This window comes from Lepisosteus oculatus, unplaced genomic scaffold, assembly GCF_040954835.1.
Source record: "Lepisosteus oculatus isolate fLepOcu1 unplaced genomic scaffold, fLepOcu1.hap2 HAP2_SCAFFOLD_137, whole genome shotgun sequence".
Lineage (NCBI taxonomy): Eukaryota > Metazoa > Chordata > Actinopteri > Semionotiformes > Lepisosteidae > Lepisosteus > Lepisosteus oculatus.
The window spans coordinates 134,281-146,647 of record NW_027167686.1 but is presented as its reverse complement, the minus strand read 5'-3'; the positions used below and the strand labels follow the sequence as shown (position 1 = coordinate 146,647).

The 12,367-nt window shown below is 53.9% G+C and overlaps 6 non-coding genes across 6 annotated transcripts; 3 read left to right on the top strand and 3 right to left on the bottom strand.

The window, feature by feature from the left end:
* The first annotated feature begins 1,200 nt into the window (after positions 1-1,200).
* On the top strand, positions 1,201-1,319 carry LOC138226454 (5S ribosomal RNA). Its single transcript, XR_011184548.1, has one exon. It is a non-coding gene; the product is annotated as a 5S ribosomal RNA (ribosomal RNA).
* A 636-nt stretch (positions 1,320-1,955) lies between these two features.
* On the bottom strand, positions 1,956-2,119 carry LOC138226446 (U1 spliceosomal RNA). The gene has a single exon (XR_011184542.1). It is a non-coding gene; the product is annotated as a U1 spliceosomal RNA (small nuclear RNA).
* Positions 2,120-3,894: 1,775 nt separating this feature from the next.
* On the top strand, positions 3,895-4,013 carry LOC138226472 (5S ribosomal RNA). Its single transcript, XR_011184566.1, has one exon. It is a non-coding gene; the product is annotated as a 5S ribosomal RNA (ribosomal RNA).
* Positions 4,014-4,647: 634 nt separating this feature from the next.
* Positions 4,648-4,811, bottom strand: LOC138226450 (U1 spliceosomal RNA). Its single transcript, XR_011184546.1, has one exon. It is a non-coding gene; the product is annotated as a U1 spliceosomal RNA (small nuclear RNA).
* Positions 4,812-6,616: 1,805 nt separating this feature from the next.
* Positions 6,617-6,735, top strand: LOC138226443 (5S ribosomal RNA). Its single transcript, XR_011184539.1, has one exon. It is a non-coding gene; the product is annotated as a 5S ribosomal RNA (ribosomal RNA).
* Positions 6,736-7,371: 636 nt separating this feature from the next.
* LOC138226451 (U1 spliceosomal RNA) lies at positions 7,372-7,541 on the bottom strand. The gene has a single exon (XR_011184547.1). It is a non-coding gene; the product is annotated as a U1 spliceosomal RNA (small nuclear RNA).
* Positions 7,542-12,367: the final 4,826 nt, after the last annotated feature.

Genomic DNA, 12,367 nt, shown 5'->3' with positions numbered 1-12,367 from the left:
CCCTACCCCCTCCTTGAATGTCTGCGCTGGGCATGCCCCGCTCTCCTCCGCCTTATCTTATCGCGTGTGAGCACCGACAATGGCCACAATGCCGGGGAATGGCACCTGTAAAGTGTTAATTGGGGCACAGGAACAGCCCGTCTCGTCTCGGGGGGGCCGGCTTCAGAGACAATACAGCAAACACAGCGGGGCGGGGGAAGAAGACGACACCACACATGCGGGTACATTCAGCTCCGGCGGGAACGAGACATTTGTCGGTCTTTTCAAGTGCCGAGAGCCGAGCAATCCTTCACTTGTATCGTTTCTCCCCGGTGACTAGATCTGGCCCTGCGACTCTCGACTGGGCTCACCCCCGGGGCAGCCCAGCAGGTGTGAGCCTGCCCGGCACCCGGATAGGAGATTCCACCCCGGAAAAGCTCCGGTTGCTGCTGCTCCTGCAAGAGGTGTGACTGGGACCAGAAGGGAGCGCTCACCCTGCGGGCTGTGTGGCTCTCTTACGCCCCAGCCTCCTGATGGCGACACTCTGCTGCACAAACAGAGGTCAAACCGAGGTCCCGACCCTCCTTGGCCATTAGGAAACCCCAGGGCGTCTCTCAAAAAGAGACGCCGGGGGTGTCCCTCTGGTGTTAGTGCTCCCCTTTACCCATCAGTCGGGGTCTCCTCCTAATCCCTGTCTCACCTGTAACAATCAATGACGAGGCCCCCCTGTCCGTGAGATTTAGTACTCGCGCAAGAGACCGGGGGCAGAGCGCGAACGCGGTCCCCCGCCCCCCACAAAGTGCGCGCTCCGGGTCCTGCAACACAGCGGAAGGGCAGCGAGAAGGAGCCTCTTGCTCTGACGCCGCAAGGCCACAAGAGGGCGGAGGCGCCGCGCGCCCGGCCGACGTGTTGGACCGGTGCGCTTTACGTGCTGAAATAAACACGCGAAAGCCCCGAAATGTTTCCAGAGTGCTGTGCACTGGAGGTTTTTGTCTGGTGAAGACTTGCCTGGTGCTCCTCCGTGCAGATTGTTTGTCCTCCTCCAGTGCGGGACGAGCCAACACAAGGGAGCGCATTCGCCAACATCCAGGCACGCAATGCGATTTGGAAAGCAGCTCCTTTCCAAAGAGTTGCACACGAACGATCCTTCAGTCCCGCTCGGGGGGCACGGAACCCCCGCCACACACAGCTTCAAGTAGCGAGTCAGGCGCCGGGACTTTCGCTTACGGCCACACCACCCTGAACACGCCCGATCTCGTCTGATCTCGGAAGCTAAGCAGCGTCGGGCCTGGTTAGTACTTGGATGGGAGACTGCCTGGGAATACCAGGTGCTGTAAGCTTTTGCTCTCCCGGCCAGCAGGGGTCGCCGTTGGTGCCGTAGGCTTTGGGAGGAAAACCTGCAGGATGGAAAGGTGATCTATAGCCTCATCTCTAGAGATGTTTTGTTGCTGTGGCATGTGTGTGACCCATATTCAAAAAAAAAAACCCGTCTGTAAAACGAATATCGAAGCTGCCTCTAAATCTGAAAATGAAGATGAGTCGATAAACCACTCGTTTTTCGTATAACTAGACATATATTCATTTGTTACCGATTTCATTCATTGAGCACGGATACAATAGAGGTACAGCCATTCACTGTTTGACATGTCTGCACTGGTACAGAACCGAGCAATCAGAAAACGGGTGAAACTGTCTTTAGACTCAGCATACAGTACCGAGGCCCCCCATGACCAAATAAAGGCTAACCTCGATAATCAGCCTAAAGAACGCAGACTACAGCAAAACGACTGACTTTGAAAAGGGAATGAACGTCCGGAAGGAGTAGTGGAACTAGCCTGAGATGCTTCTCCGGACCCCTAACTAAAAGCCAGCGAGAACCAGCAGCAGCGTCCACTCCTGTCGAACCGGGATCCTTCCGCAGCCACGCAGCTCGTGGTGTCCTAACCCTCCCGTATCTGATTTTGGACCAAGCACATCAGGGGAGAGCGCGAACACAGTCCCCCACTACCAGAAATTATGCAGTCGAGATTCCCACATTTGGGGAATTCGCAGGGGTCAGCACAGCCGGAGTGCAATGGCCGAGCCTCGCCCTGGGTGAACCTCCTTCTTGATCAAGGTATCTCCCCTGCCAGGTAAGTATGAGTTAAACAGGCCCCTGCAAGCGGCCCGCACCCACAGCACAAATCGCGCAGCCTAGGCCACCTCCTCGCCCCGCACGCCACCGCCTCCTGCTGGGCCCACTCTTTCACACACTCACACGCCACACTAACACTCAAAAGTGTGGGCAAAACGAGAAAACGAGCGCGCCGTTTCCTACACATCTGCAGTCGCCGTTGCGCATTCGGAGCATGTCCCGGGATGCAATTCGGCCTCATTTGCATAACTCCAGACCAGCAGATCGCCACGCAAGCTCGCGACGTGCGCCTGCCACACACCGAACAAACCTTTTCAGCAATTTCCAAAAAACGGGCCTGCTCGCCTGCCCACAAGGCTCCGTCTCTTACCTGCTCTCCAGAGCCTGCTGCCTTCTGTGCTTTTCTCTCGGCACCGCTGCAGTGCACACAACTCCTGCAGCGGGAGGGGGGGAGAAAGTTCCCACGCTCCGCCGCAGGGAAGGCTCGCTCCGTGCACACACGTCCTTTCGATGCCAGTCCAACAAGTGCTCCGCATTAGCTGCGTCGGGGCTCCGGCGTGTCGCACCTCACCTCACCTCGCCCTACCCCCTCCTTGAATGTCTGCCGCTGGGCATGCCCCGCTCTCCTCCGCCTTATCTTATCGCGTGTGAGCACCGACAATGGCCACAATGCCGGGGAATGGCACCTGTAAAGTGTTAATTGGGGCACAGGAACAGCCCGTCTCGTCTCGGGGGGGCCGGCTTCAGAGACAATACAGCAAACACAGCGGGGCGGGGGAAGAAGACGACACCACACATGCGGGTACATTCAGCTCCGGCGGGAACGAGACATTTGTCGGTCTTTTCAAGTGCCGAGAGCCGAGCAATCCTTCACTTGTATCGTTTCTCCCCGGTGACTAGATCTGGCCCTGCGACTCTCGACTGGGCTCACCCCCGGGGCAGCCCAGCAGGTGTGAGCCTGGCCGGCACCCGGATAGGAGATTCCACCCCGGAAAAGCTCCGGTTGCTGCTGCTCCTGCAAGAGGTGTGACTGGGACCAGTAGGGAGCGCTCACCCTGCGGGCTGTGTGGCTCTCTTACGCCCCAGCCTCCTGATGGCGACACTCTGCTGCACAAACAGAGGTCAAACCGAGGTCCCGACCCTCCTTGGCCATTAGGAAACCCCAGGGCGTCTCTCAAAAAGAGACGCCGGGGGTGTCCCTCTGGTGTTAGTGCTCCCCTTTACACATCAGTCGGGGTCTCCACCTAATCCCCGTCTCACCTGTAACAATCAATGACGAGGCCCCCCTGTCCGTGAGATTTAGTACTCGCGCAAGAGACCGGGGGCAGAGCGCGAACGCGGTCCCCCGCCCCCCACAAAGTGCGCGCTCCGGGTCCTGCAACACAGCGGAAGGGCAGCGAGAAGGAGCCTCTTGCTCTGACGCCGCAAGGCCACAAGAGGGCGGAGGCGCCGCGCACGCGGCCGACGTGTTGGACCGGTGCGCTTTACGTGCTGAAATAAACACGCGAAAGCCCCGAAATGTTTCCAGAGTGCTGTGCACTGGAGGTTTTTGTCTGGTGAAGACTTGCCTGGTGCTCCTCCGTGCAGATTGTTTGTCCTCCTCCAGTGCGGGACGAGCCAACACAAGGGAGCGCATTCGCCAACATCCAGGCACGCAATGCGATTTGGAAAGCAGCTCCTTTCCAAAGAGTTGCACAAGAACGATCCTTCAGTCCCGCTCGGGGGGCACGGAACCCCCGCAACACACAGCTTCAAGTAGCGACTCAGTCGCCGGGGCTTTCTCTTACGGCCACACCACCCTGAACACGCCCGATCTCGTCTGATCTTGGAAGCTAAGCAGCGTCGGGCCTGGTTAGTACTTGGATGGGAGACTGCCTGGGAATACCAGGTGCTGTAAGCTTTTGCTCTCCCGGCCAGCAGGGGTCGCCGTTGGTGCCGTAGGCTTTGGGAGGAAAACCTGCAGGATGGAAAGGTGATCTATAGCCTCATCTCTAGAGACGTTTTGTTGCTGTGGCATGTGTGTGACCCATATTCAAAAAAAAAAACCCATCTGTAAAACGAATATCGAAGCTGCCTCTAAATCTGCAAATGAAGATGAGTCGATAAACCACTCGTTTTTCGTATAACTAGACATATTCATTTGTTACCGATTTCATTCATTGAGCACGGATACAATAGAGGTACAGCCATTCACTGTTTGACATGTCTGCACTGGTACAGAACCGAGCAATCAGAAAACGGGTGAAACTGTCTTTAGACTCAGCATACAGTACCGAGGCCCCCCATGACCAAATAAAGGCTAACCTCGATAATCAGCCTAAAGAACGCAGACTACAGCAAAACGACTGACTTTGAAAAGGGAATGAACGTCCGGAAGGAGTAGTGGAACTAGCTTGAGATGCTTCTCCGGACCCCTAACTAAAAGCCAGCGAGAACCAGCAGCGGCGTCCACTCCTGTCGAACCGGGATCCTTCCGCAGCCACGCAGCTCGTGGTGTCCTAACCCTCCCGTATCTGATTTTGGACCAAGCACATCAGGGGAGAGCGCGAACGCAGTCCCCCACTTCTAGAAATTATGCAGTCGAGATTCCCACATTTGGGGAATTCGCAGGGGTCAACACAGCCGGAGTGCAATGGCCGAGCCTCGCCCTGGGTGAACCTCCTTCTTGATCAAGGTATCTCCCCTGCCAGGTAAGTATGAGTTAAACAGGCCCCTGCAAGCGGCCCGCACCCACAGCACAAATCGCGCAGCCTAGGCCACCTCCTCGCCCCGCACGCCACCGCCTCCTGCTGGGCCCACTCTTTCACACACTCACACGCCACACTAACACTCAAAAGTGTGGGCAAAACGAGAAAACGAGCGCGCCGTTTCCTACACATCTGCAGTCGCCGTTGCGCATTCGCAGCATGTCCCGGGATGCAATTCGGCCTCATTTGCATAACTCCAGACCGGCAGATCGCCACGCAAGCTCGCGACGTGCGCCTGCCACACACCGAACAAACCTTTTCAGCAATTTCCAAAAAACGGGCCTGCTCGCCTGCCCACAAGGCTCCGTCTCTTACCTGTTCTCCAGAGCCTGCTGCCTTCTGTGCTTTTCTCTCGGCACCGCTGCAGTGCACACAACTCCTGCAGCGGGAGGGGGGGAGAAAGTTCCCGCGCTCCGCCGCAGGGAAGGCTCGCTCCGTGCGCACACGTCCTTTCGATGCCAGTCCAACAAGTGCTCCGCATTAGCTGCGTCGGGGCTCCGGCGTGTCGCACCTCACCTCACCTCGCACTGCCCCCTCCTTGAATGTCTGCCGCTGGGCATGCCCCGCTCTCCTCCGCCTTATCTTATCGCGTGTGAGCACCGACAATGGCCACAATGCCGGGGAATGGCACCTGTAAAGTGTTAATTGGGGCACAGGAACAGCCCGTCTCGTCTCGGGGGGGCCGGCTTCAGAGACAATACAGCAAACACAGCGGGGCGGGGGAAGAAGACGACACCACACATGCGGGTACATTCAGCTCCGGCGGGAACGAGACATTTGTCGGTCTTTTCAAGTGCCGAGAGCCGAGCAATCCTTCACTTGTATCGTTTCTCCCCGGTGACTAGATCTGGCCCTGCGACTCTCGACTGGGCTCACCCCCGGGGCAGCCCAGCAGGTGTGAGCCTGGCCGGCACCCGGATGGGAGATTCCACCCCGGAAAAGCTCCGGTTGCTGCTGCTCCTGCAAGAGGTGTGACTGGGACCAGTAGGGAGCGCTCAGCCTGCGGGCTGTGTGGCTCTCTTACGCCCCAGCCTCCTGATGGCGACACTGCTGCACAAACAGGCGCCGTCCTTCGGGGGAGGCGTCAAACCGAGGTCCCGACCCTCCTTGGCCATTAGGAAACCCCAGGGCGTCTCTCAAAAAGAGACGCCGGGGGTGTCCCTCTGGTGTTAGTGCTCCCCTTTACCCATCAGTCGGGGTCTCCTCCTAATCCCCGTCTCACCTGTAACAATCAATGACGAGGCCCCCCTGTCCGTGAGATTTAGTACTCGCGCAAGAGACCGGGGGCAGAGCGCGAACGCGGTCCCCCGCCCCCCACAAAGTGCGCGCTCCGGGTTCCCTCTCGGGGCCCTGCAACACAGCGGAAGGGCAGCGAGAAGGAGCCTCTTGCTCTGACGCCGCAAGGCCACAAGAGGGCGGAGGCGCCGCGCGCCCGGCCGACGTGTTGGACCGGTGCGCTTTACGTGCTGAAATAAACACGCGAAAGCCCCGAAATGTTTCCAGAGTGCTGTGCACTGGAGGTTTTTGTCTGGTGAAGACTTGCCTGGTGCTCCTCCGTGCAGATTGTTTGTCCTCCTCCAGTGCGGGACGAGCCAACACAAGGGAGCGCATTCGCCAACATCCAGGCATGCAATGCGATTTGGAAAGCAGCTCCTTTCCAAAGAGTTGCACACGAACGATCCTTCAGTCCCGCTCGGGGGGCACGGAACCCCCGCCACACACAGCTTCAAGTAGCGAGTCAGGCGCCGGGGCTTTCGCTTACGGCCACACCACCCTGAACACGCCCGATCTCGTCTGATCTCGGAAGCTAAGCAGTGTCGGGCCTGGTTAGTACTTGGATGGGAGACTGCCTGGGAATACCAGGTGCTGTAAGCTTTTGCTCTCCCGGCCAGCAGGGGTCGCCGTTGGTGCCGTAGGCTTTGGGAGGAAAACCTGCAGGATGGAAAGGTGATCTATAGCCTCATCTCTAGAGATGTTTTGTTGCTGTGGCATGTGTGTGACCCATATTCAAAAAAAAAAACCCGTCTGTAAAACGAATATCGAAGCTGCCTCTAAATCTGCAAATGAAGATGAGTCGATAAACCACTCGTTTTTCGTATAACTAGACATATATTCATTTGTTACCGATTTCATTCATTGAGCACGGATACAATAGAGGTACAGCCATTCACTGTTTGACATGTCTGCACTGGTACAGAACCGAGCAATCAGAAAACGGGTGAAACTGTCTTTAGACTCAGCATACAGTACCGAGGCCCCCCATGACCAAATAAAGGCTAACCTCGATAATCAGCCTAAAGAACGCAGACTATAGCAAAACGACTGACTTTGAAAAGGGAATGAACGTCCGGAAGGAGTAGTGGAACTAGCTTGAGATGCTTCTCCGGACCCCTAACTAAAAGCCAGCGAGAACCAGCAGCGGCGTCGACTCCTTTCGAACCGGGATCCTTCCGCAGCCACGCAGCTCGTGGTGTCCTAACCCTCCTGTATCTGATTTTGGACCAAGCACATCAGGGGAGAGCGCGAACGCAGTCCCCCACTACCAGAAATTATGCAGTCGAGATTCCCACATTTGGGGAATTCGCAGGGGTCAGCACAGCCGGAGTGCAATGGCCGAGCCTCGCCCTGGGTGAACCGATTTCGATTTTTAAGAACTTTATTTTCTTTTCACAAAAAAATACAGGACATCACAAATCAGAAAGCTTTACATTCATATACATACTTAAAACAGTATATATGATCACATCTCATTACATTTTGACATGGTAACAGTTACATAGCAACAATTTTCTTTTTTTCTGGTGCAAATCACATTCTTTACTTAAACTTGATAATGTTTTTCACAGTTTCTTGAGATATTGACCTATGCTCTCTATTTCCCACAGATTTTCTGCTTCCTCCCTCCCTTCTCTCCACAGATCTCTGAGGTAATAGTTCTCTCGGGTGATGAACAGGGCCAGGCTACCTGCTGCCTTGACTGGGATCTCGATGCCTTTGAACAGCCCCATGTTCCTCACTCTCCACAGGGCAACTTTCCCACTGTTCACCACGGCCCAGATCCTGTCAAACACGTCAGGAGGAAGTTTGACAGGAGAGATGCCGTATATGACGAAAGCAGCGGTCAGGGTAAATTGGGGCGAGAGAGCCAGCAACCAATCTTCAAACTGTGCCCAGAAGGCCTTAGCAAAAAAGCAGGACCACAGGAGATGGGATACAGTCTCCTCCTCGCCGCAGCCCACCCTAACGCAGCGAGGGCTGGGGGTGAGGCCCCTACGGTACAAGAAAGTTCGTACCGGTAAGCACTGGTGGACGACACTCCAGGCTAAATCTCTGTGAATGTTGCACAGAAACTTAGAGGATGTGTGTTTCCACACCTTCCTTGTTTGGGCTGATGTTAAAATGCCCACATGGGTCTGCCTATTGTTCTGGGGTGCAACGAAATCTTCCAGTTTTTGGACGCTGACATCTCGGAGGGGAATATGGCCAATTGGGTGAGATCTTAGAAAACTTTTAACTGTCCCATAAATTGCAGGGCATGTGTCAGAGAGTGGGACGTCCAGCTTGGGTCTGACACCCCACACTCTGAACACCTCCCTACCTACCCAGAGCCTGGAAAAATAAGTCCAGGTACGCGCTGCAAGTGCTGTTGCAAAGCCTCTCAGCACAGAGGCCAGGAAAATGCACAGCAGCTTCGTAGCAATATCTGGGACAGACTTCCCCCCTGAGGGTAGCGGCCTGTACATTATTTCCCTTCTGAGTCTTTCCTGCTTCCCACCCCATAGAAATTGAAACATCAATCTCCTCATCACCGCCGCAACACGGTGTGGGATTGGGAAGGTAGAAGCCAGAAAATTCAAGACAGGCAAGAGCTCGGCTTTGATGACCAGCACCTTCCCTGTCATGGTGAGGTCTCGGTCCTTCCATTGCATCAGTTTTTTGTTTAAGATTGGCAATTTGTTCTGCCAATTTACTGTTCCCATCTCTTCTCCAAAATACACCCCCAGGACCTTAATTCTCTTCTCTTGCAGCCTGAGATCATGTCCTTCTTTTGGCTCCCTCCAGTTCTGATAAAAAATCTCACTCTTAGATTTGTTAATTTTTGCGGAGGAAGCCAAAGAGAAACGATCACAGCACTGCAGAGCTCTGCTAATTGAGGCATTGTCAGAGAGGAGCAGGGTGACGTCATCCATGTATAGAGATGTCTTTACCTCTCCTCCCCCACTTCCAGGCACTGGTATCCCATTAATGGCCTGATCCTGGCGCAAGGCACAGGCTAAGGGCTCCATAGCCAAAACGCATAACAAGGGGGATAATGGGCAGCCCTGCCTCACCCCTGAACAGACTTCAAAGGGGCGTGATCTATTGCCATTAACCATGACTCTGCTGTTGCTACCTGTGTACAGCAGGTTAATCCACTTTCTCATGATGGGGCCAAACTTCATGTGCTCAAGTCCCGATGTTAAGTACTGCCGGTTTAGGCGGTCAAAGGCCTTTTCTAGGTCTACACCTAAAATGCAAAGAGGGAGGGAGCGATCCTCAGAGTACAGACAGACATCCCTCAACAAGGCCAGGTTGTCGCTCATCAGGCGTCCTGCTATCCCACAAGTCTGTTCTTTCCCTACCAGTGAGGCCACTACATTTTGTAGGTGCAGGAAAAGGGCTTTGGACAGGATCTTAGTGTCCACGCCTAACAGGCTGAGGGGTCTCCAGTTCTTTATGTCATTTTTTGCTCCTTTCTTAAACAAGAGAGAGATAGTGCCTTCTCTTAAGGAGTCAGGCAGCAATTCTGTCTTATATCTTTCCTCGAATAGGACCAGTAGCGGATCCTGAAGCAGATCCCAAAAGGTGCAATAAAATTATTTAGGGAGCCCGTCAGCACCTGGAGTTTTCCCCTTCTGTAAGCTCTCCATAGCCTGTCTCAGCTCTTCTACTGTCAAATCCCTCTCAAGTACTTCCCTATCTTCTTCACTCAAAACGTTTTCTAGCTTTGAGGTAAAAAAATGAATTTCTTCATCCTTTACCTCTGTAGAGCTGTACAGTCTTGAGTAGAAGGCCTTGGTGCAGGAGAGGATAGCACTCGGCTCTGTTCTCTCTCGTCCCTCCTCATCAACTACACTTTCCATGACAGACTTGGAGCCTACCACTTTCCTGAAAAAGAAGCGAGTACACTTCTCATTTTCTTCCAAGAACTGCACTCTGCCTCTTAACAGCACTCCTCGACTACTTTCTTCGGCTATGCTCCGGATGTCCTTTTTTAAAAGGGTGATATCCTCGAGCACATCGAAGCCACTGTGCAGCATCGTGTAGAGACGCTGCAGCTGCCTCTGTTTCCTGGCTAGCACTCCTCTCCGTCTGGCAGCAGCCTTCCTTCCCTCAGCCATGAAAAAGGTCTTTGTCCTCATCTTCACCTCCTCCCACCACTCTCCTACTGACCCGTACAGACACTGCAAGGACAGCCACTGTGATAGTTTCTCCTTGTAGCGGGATACTACCCCCTCGTTCTCTAGCAGCTTTGTGTTGAGTTTCCAGAGGCCTGGGCCAAAGACAGTCCCGCCCTGGAGTTCCACTCTACACCCTAAAGCCTGATGATCTGAGAAGAAGACAGGCTGAAGAGTGACCCCAACAACTTTCACTCTCTCTGAGACAAAGCAATAGTCAATTCTGGAGCTGCTATTCCTCCCTGACCATGCATATCCTGCTGTTGTGGGATATATACATCTATATGTGTCTGAGAGTTTAAAGTCTTGAACTAAGTTTTGCAGGGCCAGTGAGCTGGAATCCAATTTTATCGGAGAGCTAGACTGCCTGTCTGTGTGCTCTAAGATACAATTAAAATCCCCTCCCACTATCACGTCTGTGCTACTTAACAATAGGGGAGAGAGTGCCTTGAGTAGCTCCACCCTTCCTCCCACGTCAGTAGGACAATACACATTGATTAGCCGCAGGTTAACGGTCCCCCATTCCACATCCACACACAGCAACCTGCCATCTATGACCCTCTGAATACTTTTCAATTTGAAAGCCCATCCTTTGAAAAGAATGGCCACGCCAGAGGCTCTGTTGTTATTGTCCCCTGACCAAACAGAAGGCCCTTTATCCCACCTATCTTCAAAGCTTTTATACCTCTCTTGATAGGCTAAAGCACACTCCTGCAACATCAACACATCTCCCTCTCTCTGCTGGAGGTAATCAAAGACACACTGACATTTAACTCCGTCATTGATACCTCTGGTGTTAAGAGAAATTATGTTTAGAGCCATATTACATAAGAAAGTGGAACCAGTCTTTACAAAACACATTTCTCTTCGGTCTCACCTGTTACCTTCTTCTTTTTCTTTTTCTTCTTACCAATTTCCTGCCAGCCATCCTCTGAATGAGCCTTCATCAGGGTGGCAGCAGTAAAAGCATTCACGGAGTCCATTTCAAGGAAGGGGGTAGAGGGAGGGGTGGAGGGGTTCCAGCTGTCCCCATCGCCATTCTCTCCTTCCTCCTCGCTCGGGGAGAAAACAGAGTCATTTTTCCTTTTCCTCAAGTCCAGCTCCTGGGAGCACTGAGGGGAAAGGGGTGCAGCCGATGCACCAGTCTCCTCTTCCCCCTCACCCACCAGCTGTTGCAGATCCTCCGTGATGGACTGGATGGAGGAGAGGAGGGCATCTGTAGCACTTGCAGAGTCTGAGAAAAGCAGCTCCGCTGAATCCTGGGTATCGTCGCTGGACCCGCTCCACCGGGGGGCCCCACACTGGCCCTCGTTCTGAGGAGCAGGAGTGGGGGAGGGGTCCTCGCTGTTCTCGGGGGTTTTCAAACCCTCGTGCTTGTCTGGTGCAGTCTGCGGTTGTGGGAGCGTAGTGGATTTCTCTTCCACCGGCCCCGGAGCCACAGCAGGACTGATCCTGGCTGGAGGCTGAGACTCTTTGTCCAACAAGGGTTCTTTGTTTGACTTGTTGTTTGCTTTGGCTTTTCGGGCCGGTTTGGCTGAAACAAGCACTGCCTCATCCTTTCTCATTTTGAGTTTATTGGCGTAGGCGTGAGGGCAGTTCTTAAAAACGTGTCCTTCCGAGCCACATAAATTGCACTTTGGCAGCATTGAACAGTCAGAGGCTAAATGTCCCTGTTTGCCACAGGTCTTGCAGCATTTCACAGTGCAGGAAGATGCCAGGTGTCCCACAGCACCACAGCGCCGACACACCTTTGGTTGTCCCACATAAAAAACATAGCCATTGCAGGCGCCCAGCCGGATTGTAGAGGGCAGGTGCCTTAAGCCTCCATTTACATTGTCCGGTAGTAAGCGAACCTCGAATTTCCTTGCTCCTGTTTTTATACCGTCAACATCTCTAACCTCAGTTCCATGGTGGACGGTGCAGTACTGGTTAAGCCAGGTGTGAATGTCCTCCGTCTTTGCCAGTTCCGAGAACATAACAACATGCACCGTTTTCCTCTCTCTCTGTGTCAGAGGCTGCAAGTTGATCTTCTCAAGTGCAGGAACTTTCCCTCTTTTTGCCTCAAACAC